This window comes from Myodes glareolus, chromosome 25 (genome assembly GCF_982192425.1).
Source record: "Myodes glareolus chromosome 25, mMyoGla1.1, whole genome shotgun sequence".
NCBI lineage: Eukaryota > Metazoa > Chordata > Mammalia > Rodentia > Cricetidae > Myodes > Myodes glareolus.
In genome coordinates, this window is record NC_142050.1 from 34,132,644 (window position 1) to 34,146,442 (window position 13,799).

Below are 13,799 nucleotides of genomic sequence, written 5' to 3' on the forward strand. Positions count from 1 at the left end.
GCTTGCGTAAGGAACTCCCCCACATAAACTTGTTATGCATTGGGAAATGGATTATGCCTGTGCACTGGGAGAGAGCTAACCCTGCAGGCTAGAGTTTATGGGGAAATAAAAACATACAGGGAAATGTATTTGGACAAAGTTGACTAGGCTTACATAACCTCTCAATGATCTGTCTTTTACTGGAGCCTGGGATTGCAAATGACTGGACCAATCAAGACATTTTATTCTAGCATCCGTGTTATTGTGAATGCCTACATTGGTTATCATAACTAAAGTTTGGATAAGTAGCCCAATAACATACCAGCTTTCTGTGAAGAAGGTTCAATATTGTTGTTTTCTATGTAGGGAACATATAGAGTAGAAAATAGACCTGATTCAAATTCTTTTCTTTGAATATCTTTACTACTTATTTTTACTTAAAAATTATATTTTATTCCACTCTATGGCAAATATTTTGACTTTATATAAATCAGTGTTGTCACCAGGGTTTAGGACCTATATCATGATCATTTGTATATCTCCTTTTACACAAATATCATACCTGTCATTTAATAAGTGGACTACAAATTGTAGTCCTAAAACTTGCAAAGTATTTAGCCTCATATCATGATAGCGTGTGTAAAATAACTGATAACAAATGTCTTTGCCTTTGATCTTCAAATTTTGACAAAGGAACACACTGTGGAATCTAATTGGTCAAATATGCTGCAGAGGGGATTCTTAAATCAGCAAAGAAAACATAAGTGCCTCCATTGTCAAATTGCTGTTATTCACTGCCTGCCTGTGCCTTCTAGCCTTAACTCCATGACTTTCTCATATGTTACTAATACCCACGTTGTGTTGAATGATGTTTGGGTGATCCTAGTTTCTCCTTGGGTTAGTCATGTTGTCCTGGGAAAAAAAAAACTTCATAATAAAATTGATTTTCACTTTGAAATGTATTGGTTTGGATAATGCACATGGTCATAATAACTTGTGTATTTTAATCATAGATGTGTAGTATTTGGAAAGCTACAATATAAATGCAATATATAATTGGACACAGTTTTGATTTTTAGGCTTTTCCAGATGCAGCTTAGGGGTTGAACTGGCTCAAAGTTTTAGTGAATTTCATTTTCTAAGAACCCTGGAGGCCCGGGTGGTTTAGGTATTTGAGCACTGAAGGAGTTCCATGACCATACTCTGTTTAGCTTTAGGAACACTCTGGATCAAATGTGTTAACCACAAACTGACCCTTCTCAGAAGATCCACAACCGTGGAGGCAGGCACACTCTGGGTCAAATGTGTTAACCATTAACTGACCCTTCTCAGAAGTTCCATGACCACGGAGGCAGCACGCCAACTCTCCAAAGCACTCCTCATGTTATGTTCTGTGTGTTCAGTTCTGCTCCTGCTCCTCCTATTTCTCTTCCTCTTTAATCTGGTACCACTATTCACAGAAATGTTGGGTTTTGTCAAAGAAAGCTAAGAGATTAAAGAGTAATCTTTGAGACGCCAGCGTGGATCCTGGAGAATTAGCAAGTTTAACCACGGTTTTGCTCATCTCTTTGCCTTTCCTTGGAATTCTGAGCCTCAGCAGCAACAAGCCTGGAGTATCTGCCCAGTTGCTTTTCCTTCATTTCTATAGATGTCGATGCAGGTGAGTTATTATTGAATTTGTATTCACTGCATTGCCTCCAGCCAAGGTTTTCTTGTCTTTGTCAACCAATCCAGGGCTACTACTCATTAGCAATAGAGTTGGAAAATAAACATTTGCTTTCCCTTTCAACAAGGAGCATGTGATGTCTGTCAGTAAGTGTAAAACAAGGCTTCTTCGAAAAGAACAGTACTTCTCTGAGATATAGCGGTTCATTATCATTCTTATCCTTCTCCTTTCCTTGCTTTTATTTTTAGTCATAAGAGTAAAGCAGCAGAGCAAAGTTCACAGTTCCTAAAATGATGACAAACATTTTATTTTTCTTCTCTGTAGAATCAGTACAGCTGGAAGGATGTTTAGAAAATTTCATAGATGCCAAGGGCACTCATGGCTACCAGAGGTGCTTGCTTTTGTCTGATAAAAAGAATGTACAAAAGACAGTAGAAAATATTGATTGGATAAATTGAAATTACTTTTAAGCGAGCCTGATCTTCAATGTGGAAGATGGATTAGAGAAAAATCATTAGAGCTATCCTTTTAAATTGTACTTAAGGAAGTGTGTGTGTGTGTGTGTGTGTGTGTGTGTGTGTATGTGTGTGTGTGTAGAAGTGGAGAGAGAGAGAACATAGACTTTCCTAAAAAGTTTGTTTTAATGTATTTTAAGTAAATAATAATAATCAATTCTTAAAATTATTTAAAACATGCAAACCATTTAAAAAGTATGACATATGTTTCAAATCCATAAAATTTCTGCACCTTGAGGTCTATCTGCAATTCTTCTTGCTACATTTTCAAGAGAAAAATATCATATGAAGAGATTCAATGGTAGGGGTTTTTCTTAGATACAGCAGAATATGAGATCAACAATAAACATTGGGCATATGAAAGTGAGTAGGAAGCACGCTTGCCATTCACACAATAATGAAGGACATGTTATTAAATCATCAAATATCAGTATTACTGGTTTTATTTTAAACTGCTGTTTTGGAATGAAACGAATATTTCATAATTGTGGAAAGAATTTGAAACCGAATAAAATGTGCTGAGATGTCCAAAATTGGGGACTAACACAAAGTTCCTACTGCCCTAAACACAAAGAATCAAGGGGCAGCAGCTAACACTTCAAGAGTATAGCAACAGCTACGTTCACAGAGAGTAAGTTCCAAAAGGGGTGGAGAAACAGAGAGGATAACCAAGTGATCTGAAGTTAGAACAGAAAGGAAGTCACCAAAATTATCTCATGTTCTTGCTAAAAAATTTTGGTAATTAATTATAATTTTAAAGACAGAAGGTTTAGTAAAATGGAAGTTATAAGTTCTCCTCAAAGATCTTTTAACTCACTAGTCCTGGATAGGTTGTTAGATAGGTTGTTGGCTAGGTTTCCAGTACCAGGCATGATTTCCCTCTTGTTGTGTGGGTCTTAAGTCCAATTAGAGAGCTGTTGGTTACCACCAAAGTCTCCATGCAACCACAGCACCTCTAGAATTATTGTGCTAGGCTGGTCATTAACACAAGCTTAACAAGGACAACAATAGCTTTGCTAGGGTGGACAGGTGGAAAGTCCCAAGGCCGCAGCCTTACACAAAGAGCTACAGGTAACTAAGGAACACTGAGAGCAGGGGAAATACTCTTCTCCGAGGAAGAACACACCAATTGGTTATTCAATACCAAATGGTCAGTGTAAGAATACATGCAAGTATCATTGTACAGCCTGATCATGCTGTATTTATGTATTTGTGTAGATACATATATAAATGTATATATATATGTGTGTGTGTTCATATACACATACCTAAGTATATTATATATAACAGCAATTAATGAAAAAAGTTCATGGATTTGAAAGAGAGCAGAGAGGGGTATATGGAAGGGTTTGAGGAGAGGGAAAGGGAAATTATTAAATTATATTATAAGCTAAAAAAATAAAAGAAATAATAAAAATATAGGGGAAGATATTTTATGTAATGAGTTCTGGAGATTAATCCATTTGTGCACAAAACAGAACTGAGAAAACAGAAGAAAATATCATGAGAATGACAAAGGGGGGTGAGAAAACAGAGGATTCTCAGCACATATACACATGTGGGATTTATCCCTTTAGTTTTCTTGTGTTTCTCAATTTATGGAACAGACAAGTGTAAGATTATGTTTAAATAATGTTGAAATTCACCCAGTTAGTAAAAAACAGAACACAGTTAAATCTATGCTTTTCACTCAATGTCCAGTGCTATTCACTGTAATTTTGCCGTTCTGATAATGATAATTTCAATCACTTGAAACTATCCAAAACAAAAAGTCAAAGAAAATATGTAGAATAAAATTAGAATTTATTGTTAGCAATCCAAAAGCAAAAAATAAAGGCAAAACCCAGATAATAGCTAGAGGTAGAGTAGGAAAACAAGTAAATTTTCTTTACTGTTTCCTATTCTTTCCCCTTCTTCATATGTTATATCTTACCTTCCAAACAAAAGCTCAGAATTCCTATTACATCTACATCAAATTATTTTTTGCATGCTCAGGGACTCAGGCATGAATGTTTCTGTAAATTGAATGGACAGAGACTTGCAATGCTCCAGAGGTTCACAAGTCAGCACGAATTTACAGCACAGCTTGGCCTCTAGCCCTGGCTGTCAGCATGGGGCGTGTAAGTGTGAGAAACAAAAGTGAAAATGGATTCTGATTTCATACTCCTAAATTACGTGGAAACTGAGAGAGAAATGACTTCAACATTTTATCATATATATTAATTCCATATTCCATTCTGACTGGCAATATCGTGTAAGTAGATTGTGATTAATGAAAGTAAATGAAACTTGCTCAGATAGAGAAGTAAACGTTATTCTGCCATTTACACCACTACACATCTTCGTGTATTCTATGTGGGGGATATTTTCAATAAAATGTGGAAATTGTCAAGCTCACCTCCACAAAATGAAAGATAATGATCATCCTAGTCCATAGTACACTGTCACATTGCGGTGCTCCATTTTCCAGAGTTGATTCATTTTGTTCCGGTTTTCTTTTTGACAGCCACTGTTAGATTAGAGGAGTTTAAGCGCATAGGAAGTCAAATGACATCATTAATCGGTGCAAAAGGTGCTTTATTTGGGATCAGAGAGAAACAGAGGTGGGGATGGGGAAGCATCCAAATGGCAGCTTCTATGAAACATGTTGTTTAGCACAAAGACTCATACCAAAAAGGGAAATGCATTTTCAAATAAAGGAGAACAAAGTAGAAGACACAAACAAGTCACTCTTATTTAACAAGAGGAAATATCACAATTACACTTTTTAAAAAGGAAACAAAATAAGTATAAGAAATATGATATGAGGGCTGGAAAATGGATCAGTTACTAAAGTACTTGATATGCAAATGAGAGAATGGAATTTAATACCCAGAATGCACATAAAGGCTGGGCACAGCAGTGTGTGCCGATATGCCTACAACCCCCTATATTGTGGGTGGAGATAGGCAAATCCTTAGACTTCTACCCAGGCAGTGTAGCCAAAACAGAGTTTCATGCCAGAAACCCTGTCTGGAAAAACAAAACAAAACAACAAACAAACAAACAAACAAAACTGGAGAAGTAACTGAGGAAAGACATTTTAACAGCAATCTCTGTCCTCTAATGCAACAACACAGGTGAACATTTTTGCATAAATATATGCATGCACTTTCATGTAGCACACACATGTAGCGCACACACATAGACATGCCTGTGCACACAGAGTATATCACATGAAAAGGGAAGAAGGAGGAGGAGGAGGAGAAGGAGGAGGAGGAGGAGGAGTCGTCAATGGTCAGAAATGGGAAGCAATGTATTCTACTCTGAAGGACTGAGAGCCAAATTTAGGTTTAGGGAGTGGTGGACTCCTGTGAGGAGTCCAATCAGAACTGAGATCAGGAAGGTTTTGGTTAAATATAGATAAGTAAATATGGAAAAAACATGGAAGTTCTCAAGTCAAAAATAAGAAAAAGGAACAGGAAAATTAGTCTATGACTAAGACAAAGCAAAGACTTTTCATAGTCTATCCCATGAAAATTAGCTTAGATTCGAAAGAGAATTTCAAATTTTCAAAACTAAAAAAAGAGGTAGCGCTTAATCCCCCAGTCCCTACTATTTTAAGATGCCGTAGGTATCTGCATGAAAAGACCACAGGGAAGATCTGTAATGTTGCTTTTTATAAATGCTTGTTTCAATGCACAGTGTAGATGTGCCTTCACACCAGCTCCTTTTGGTTTCAGCGTTTCTACATTTTAAGGTGGGTCTCCCAGACCTATCAAATTTGTATGAAAACAAACACATTGTATTTCATTTCATTGTTGAATGGAGGCCCCTTACATGTATGTACTTATAACTTATTTATTCGCAGATGTTCATGCTTTGTACACGATGCCCCAGGCTCTTACATATTAGAATAAGGTTGGCACTCACAATGCTGCCTCTGGCAATGATGGGAAACAGTAGTAAAAGTACATTTGGAGTCCTGCAGAGGTTTCTAGTTTTAGCTGGGAGAGGGTAAAGGTTTGAAGGTCCCTGTTCTCATCCTTCAAGAGGACAACAACTAAGTAAATTGCAATTCTAAAGCTAGTTTTGACTCATATGCAGGACCAAATGGACACAAAATTTAGAGAAAGAAACTCCCATGGGAAATCAGAACCTCAGGATAAGTTTATCTGGGATCGACATTGTCTATGTTCATTCAGGCCAGCCAAATCTTCAGCTATTCTTCTAAAGCTGCTAAACACTGGGGTTTAGCAAAAAAGAAAAAAAAATCTCAGGAACAGGAAACACCTCTCCTTTCCTTCCTCACCACCCAGCTCCTGATAAGCTGTTAGTGAGGATATCTTACTGAACTCTGGAAGAACTGGAAGCTGATTCAATTGTTGTGACATGTCAAAGAGAAGACTCAAGGCCAAGGTAAAGGTTCACAGACTAAGCAGAAACAGGTATTGAGAAGCAGTTGTTAAACCATTCCTCAAGCATAAGATAATATCTAAGTTATGAAGATTACAGTTAGTCAAGGCTAGGTATACCATAAATGGAGTTCTTTAGTTCAATACAATTTCTGACTAGAATAACAAAATTTCCACACTTATATCCTAAAATGAGGAAGTAGATATTAATGTCTTAGATTAAAAATATATATTTCCAGTATCTACCGTTTTAGTCAACATATTAGGACTTCAACAAAAGTCTAAGGGTCATAAAAGAACATTGATAAAATACAGCTAGGAGCTACAAAACAATCATCTAAACAGGCATATAATGACTTGGAGAATTTTAAATAATTATGATGAATATATTCAAGGTTCTAAGGTAAAAGTTAGAGAACGTTCAAGTCTGTGTGTAAAGTTTAAGCAGAGAGATTCCTGTTAGCCATGAGAGGTCATGCTTAGGGGGTGGGGGAATGTCTACTTACTCACACTCAAGCTGTTTGTAAGTACCCAATGTGATAATAAATGAGTCATATTTGATATCCAGTCACCTTGAGTCTTCAGACAGACTCAATTCCAGCTTCCTTTGGCAATACCCAAATAATAACAATTTAGCTGAACCCAATCAGTCCAGAGCATTCTGAGAACTGTTTGGAGTCACTCAATATTGATTTTGTTTATTAACAATAATAGGCAGTCAACATTAGCAATGTAATAGAAAATAGGTTAAGTGGAATGTTAGTTATACCAAATCTATTTGCTAAATTTGATTTTCAACACTGAATTGCAAGGGAGATATTTTCCAGTATGTATTACTTACTAGAATGCCCATGTAAATCTTTATTCCTTCCTTCACACACAGAAATAAATGTTTTGCGGACTGCTAATTTAGACATAGAAATAAAATACAACAAAGTCTATACATGTATTGAAATAAACACTATTTCATTGTACTGTTAGAAATATAACACTTGGAAGTTACAGGGACATAGCTCCATTAACTTACGGTAGAATAGCTGTTATTAGAGAGGACATAGTACCAGTTCTGAAGAATATTTTGATAAATTGTGTCATAATAAAAATTTAATCTGTTCAAAATATGGAAAGAAGAACTAGAATGTGGGAGGGAATATTTATAGTACTAATATGCAACCAGTGGCATATGCATAGTCCAAATAAGAACTACAAATAATATATAAGAGAATATTTAGCTGGAAAAGAACATAAATGTCCTGGAGCAATGTACACTGTTAAAACTTTTCCCTTTAATAAATGGACTTGTGGGAGTGTTTCATGACATTAATTATGCTAAGGATAGAATGGAAGCTGATCCATGCCTAGGGGACAGAATGGCAACTCACCCAGCACAAGAAAAGTGCCTTCCATGTGTGTTTGTTAGGCATTAGAGCAAGGCTATTCATACCTCCTCCAGTATATTTACTTTAACAAAGGCATAAAACACTTCAATTTAAAGATTCTAGTGCTTTAAATTTCAGATGCTTACCAAATATTTGTTTTATTATGCATTTGTTTCTTTCTATATTGTTAACAAATGATCTGGGAGTAAACACTTAGTAGTACCGTGACAATTTTAGTGATAATTACTCTGATTTCCCCAGGTATTGCCATTGTTTTCCCAGTTTTTATTTGAGAAGTAATTTTATTGATGCAGTTATTTGAGATATATATAACACTTAACATTTATTTCACATTAGATATAGTATTTGAAAGTGAGGTTATGTTTTAGAGGTATTTTGTTAATTTAATTAGAAACAGGGTACTGAAAAACATAAAAAATAAAATATTCACAAACGTTATTTCAAAATTTTTTACTATATGTTGTAAGAACTCCTTCAGCCAATAGCCTTTAAGATACCAGCCCACTTTGGGTGTGATCTCATGTACTATAATACAGATGAAAAGTGTATGTGTCTCTCTTTTCTGTTAGATTCAGTTCCAGTTCCCAGCACACTCAGAGGACTGAGCATTGTTACCCTTACTGTAAGTTTATCGCCAAGTAAATAAACCTTTGTTCTACTCCATTTTGAGCTTTTGTGGCACTCTTTGGTACTACTACAAAATGGTGCCCCAAAAGTCCAAATTGGACAAGCAGGATACATACAAAAAGACTGCCAAACCTTGCCAAGACAGGACAAGACAGTTTTTCAAATTTTCCTGTCTCTGGAAAATGGTTTGTCAGATACTCTAGGCCTAAACCAAAGTTAGTTGGGTGATTGCCCAGGTAGCCAGTTGTCTCTGTCGTTTTTTTGCACCTTTTGGAAGTTGCTTGATTGTACTTCCTGTTTACTCAGGTATATAGTATTTCCCTTTTCAGGTCTTTGATGGGGTTGAAGACAAGACAGTCATAGTTACTTCTCTCTCGTGGCTTAGGCAAGTCATTTTTAGTATAAAACTTAGACTCCTTAGGATAGGAAAACTATTAAAACATTTAACATATGTTTCTTGTTTAATGTTGTTCATGCTTGTTGTAATTCTGATTTTTATGTATGTTTTTGCCTTTTCTTTTCCCTGGACAATACTTTATATTTACTCATATTGTATATAGTTTTGTATTAGACTTAGAATTATGTTATTTAGACAAAAGGAGGTAGTATTGTGGGAACTCCTTCAGTTAATAACTTTTAAGGTATCAGCCCACTTTGAGTTTGCTCTCGTGTACTATAAATGCAGAAGGAAAGTGTGTATGGCCCTCTTTTCTGATAGATTTGTTTCCAGCTCCTAGTGCATGTAGAGGACTGCAGATTGCTACCTTTACTGTGAGTTTATTCCCAAATAAATAAAAGTTCATTATACTCCATTCTGGGTTATTGTGGAACTCGTTGGTACTACTATAAACATAAGTTTGTAGAAGGCTGTGAAAACATAGAAGAAAACTAGGAATTTAAGAAACTACTCAAAGCTCATGGATAGACACATGAGTAAAGCCAGTAAGGGTGAGTCACCGAAAATGAAGAAATAGCAGTCATTAGGCTTTATGGAAATTCGTGGTGTTATCCAGGACATGCACATTTTAAAGGTCATGCAATTCTGTAGGAGGGTGTGTGTGTGAGTGAGTGTGAGTGTGTGATGTGTTTGTGCAAATGTGGGCATACATACTGTTGTGTACAAATACAGATCAGAATGCAACTTTCTCTGGTTGATTCTCTCCCTCCACCACTGGGTCCAGGGATGAACTCTGTTCCTTCGACCCTTTGTGCGATGGTGCTTCTATACTCTGAAGCATCTCAGTGGCCCTGGATTCTCTTCTGGAAATCTGTTTTTCACAATTGGGTTTAAAGCAGAGAATAAAAGCTTTTTTGTTCTATATTTTTTCAGTTAAAAATCATTTTTGATGCTGTCAACAAATTCTCTCTTGGTGGATTCTATTCTTTTTTGAGTAAAGTTTGAGATTGCTTCTATTATCAATATCCTCCACTACATTCTGAAGTTGATTTCATGCTCTCTTCCATAGAAATTAAACAGTGTCACTGTGAAGAATGTGACAAATGAGCCTAGATTCACCTCCAGTGGGGGATGTTGAAAAGCAAGCCGAGAAGGAGCAAAGGAAAAAAATAAAAGAGCCTGCCTGTTTGTGCCTTCTGAGTCAGCCTGAGATATTTCAAATTAAAGCTTGCTAGGTGTTTTGATCAGGTGGACCAGAATGCAGAACTCTGGCTGAAGTGTAGGAAAATGGTATTAACCATTTGTATTGTCTCCTTCTCTAAAGCCGGTCTTAGAGGGTAACACACAGGTGGATTTTCAATTTTTACCTGTGTGTTCTCTTAGGCTTACGTTTGACCAAACTGAGGCACAGTAAATCTTTCTATTTGCATTCTTAATTCTTTCTTTAGTTTTTAAATTCCTAACATGTGTGTGGGTGTGTGTCCCACTTATGTGTCAACTTGCCTGTGCTCTTGTATAGGCAGATGACAGAGAAGGATGATGGGTGCCCTACCCCATCACTCTGTAATTTCCTTGAGACACAGCTTCTCACGGAACCTGAAGGCTAGGCTGCCAGGTCAGCAAACCTCAGCCATCTCTATGACTCCACTCAGTGTAACACTAGAGTTACAGATGCATGCAAACACCCCTCGGCTATTTTGTGCATGAAGGAAAATGGCATTCAGGTCCTCGTGGGTGCACAGCAAATGCTCTCATCCACTGAGTCATCATTTCCTAGCCCCCTTCTCACTTCTTGGAAAGTGGCTGTAGTAGAGGATAATTCATGTGGTCAATCTATCAATGTATAGCCCAGAAGTCACTGGTTTTTAGGTTATTTACACAGCTAAGCAACTACCTTCACCTCAACCTAATTCAAGCACATTTTCTCAGTACAAAAAGAAACCTAGAGTACTTAGTGAGTCATATCCCATCTGCCATAACTTCACATTCACCAGTTTTTGGTGCATACAATTTTTTCCCCTCTGTTATTGTCTTACTGCCATTGATTTGTACTTTCCTGCAATCTGTCCATCCAGGTCATCACTTGACATTGGAATAAGTTGAGAGCTTGCTGTCCTTGATGTCCTTTTTGATCTTTGCTAAACCATTTTGCCATTGCACCACTAGGGAAGGTGAAGGACAGTGCTCCATCAGTCTCTGAGTGGTGCCTCTGCTTCATGAATGGGATATTGGGTTAGGGTGAAAGCTTAAGTTCTTATTTCTCAACAAGGAATCTCTTCCTTGTGTATAAACATAGACAAGATATAAACAGTTCATAAGCCTTAAGTTGCATTCCATTCTGAGTACAGTCATAGCATCTTTAGCAGTCCATCTTTTTGCCTAGCATATCCATGATGTATACACTACCCACCTACAGGGCTATATCTTATCACGAGGATGTTGTAACCTCTTATTTTAGTTAATAATGGCCTCAAAGTATAAAAGTGATAGCCAAAGGCATCATGGCATAAAACATATGGTAACAAGTTTTTGTACTATGTGGAAGGACTGTAGGACATATCAGTTTTTTTTTAAAAAAAAAGTGGTACAAGAAGGGTACTATTAGCCATCTACTTGTCAGTCTGTTGCTACCTTGTTAGAGCCTTTACTATGACACTTCATTTAATTCTAGAGCACACTAGGCATAAGATTATGATCCTTGTTTTACACAAAGAAATACAGGTCTGAGAGATTAAGTTACTTCTTAGGATTAACCCATATTTATCTGTCTTCAGAGTAAATGATAAATTTAATCTATTGCCTAAAAATATAGATTTATTATAACTGAATGGAATGTTCTCTTTTTGCTTCTAACATAACTTCAAATGTAAGCTATTCTCAGTGACTGTGGGGTACACTATAGGGAATGGAGGCACACCTTTGTTCTCTCCCTCTCTGTTTCTCTGAATACCCAGTGCCATCCCACACCACATTGTGTTTCTCTTGATGGTCAGTTCCCATTTTATAACTTACAGACATGGTATTTTTAAATACCTAATGCATTTTAACAAGTTGTTGTACAACACTTCAAAATGATATAACATTATATTCTTCCATGATCTTATTCAATTTCTTTTGTTGTTGTTTTTACATCTTTACCCAGATTTCATCTCCCTTCTCTTCTCCCAGTTCTTCTTCTTCACTAACCCCATCTAATCCTTCTCCTCTATTCTCTTCAATTATGGGAGGGCTTCCCATGGATATCAGCCATCCATGGTATATCAAGTTGCAGTGAGACTAGGCAACTCCTCTTCTATTAAGGCTGGATGAGAGAATCTGATGAGAAGAATAGGTTCCAAGAACAGGCAACAGAGTGAGAGACAGCCCCTGCTCTCACTGTTAGGAATCTCACAAGAGTACCAAGTTATACAACTGTAGCACATATGCAGAGAGCCTAGGTTAGTCCCATACAGGCTCCCCAGTTGTTGGTTCAATCTCTGAGCCCCTGTGGATTTTCTTGTGTTGCCCTTGACACCACTGACTACTGAAATCCTTCCTCCCCACTTCAACAGAATTCCCTGAGCTCTGTCTCATGTTTAGATGTGGGGCTTGTTCTACCTAAAAGATTTGCTGGCGTAAAGATTGCACAGAAATTGTGGGAGTGGCCAACTGATGAAAGACCCAGCTGGAGTCCCATGCCCTGAGATGGAGCTCATCCCTGAGGGCCAAGACCCAGAGACAGGATACCTCACAGAACAAGGATAGAAGAAAACATGACTGGCAAAATAAATAAATAAATCCAATAAAAATTATTGTTAATGATATTCTACTACACTAATAGATTGGTGCGTAACCCAACTGTCATCAGAGAGTCTTCACTCAGCAACTGATGGAAAGAGATGCAGAGAACACAGCTTATTCAATTTCTTAATGCCAACAATTTAGAGACTGACTCTATCCAGTTTAGTAGAAAACATCTTTGACTACAGTTTACATTGCAAGACCTATTTATGGATTACTTTCCGAAAGCCTGGGATTGCTGTGGCCGTTGTTCTGGAGACAGAATTAATGCTCATCTAAGCCATTTTTAGTACAAATACAATGCTGACCAGACATGTTAGTGTTCACAAAACATTACAGTTATTGTCAAAACCATCTTACTTCAATGGAAATGACTGTATAACATACCCAAACTTATGGGACACAATGAAAGCAGCATTAAGAAGAAAGTTCTTAGCACTAAATAACTACCAAAAGAAGCTGGAAAAATCCCACACTAGCGAGTTAACAGAACACCTGAAAGCTTTAGAATGAAAAGAAGCAAACTCACCCAAAGGAGTAGAAATCAAGAAATAATCAAATTGAGAGCTGAAATCAACAAAATAGAAACAAAGAAAACAATACAAAGAATCAATGAGACTAAGAGTTGGTTCTTTGAGAAAATCAACAAAATAGACAAACTTTATCCAAATTAGCCAAAAGACAGAGAGAGAATATTCAAATTAACAAAATCATAAATAAAAAAGGACATAACAACAGACACAGAGGAAATAAAGAGAGTCATCTGGTCATACTTCAAAAACTTGTACTCCACAAATTTGAAAATGTGAAAGAAATGGACAATTTTCTAGATAAGCACCACTTACTAAAATTAAATTAAGACCAGATAAACAAATTAAATAGACCTATAATCACTAAAGGAAATAGAAACAGTCATCAAAGTCTTCCCCCCCCCCCAAAAAAAAAGAAAAGAAAAAAAGAAAAAAGCCCAGGACCAGAAGTTTTCAGTACATACTTTTACAAGACTTTCAAAGAACTAATATCAATACTCCTCAAATTGTT

At 36.7% G+C, this 13,799-nt stretch overlaps 1 long non-coding RNA gene across 1 annotated transcript in view; it reads left to right on the plus strand.

The window, feature by feature from the left end:
• Positions 1–1,354: 1,354 nt before the first annotated feature.
• The window catches only part of LOC146889497 (uncharacterized), a 56,751-nt gene continuing 44,306 nt past the window's right edge, over positions 1,355–13,799 (plus strand). The window contains exon 1 of the long non-coding RNA XR_014999929.2: positions 1,355–1,639. This is a non-coding gene — a long non-coding RNA (uncharacterized LOC146889497). The remainder of the gene's footprint in view (positions 1,640–13,799) is intronic.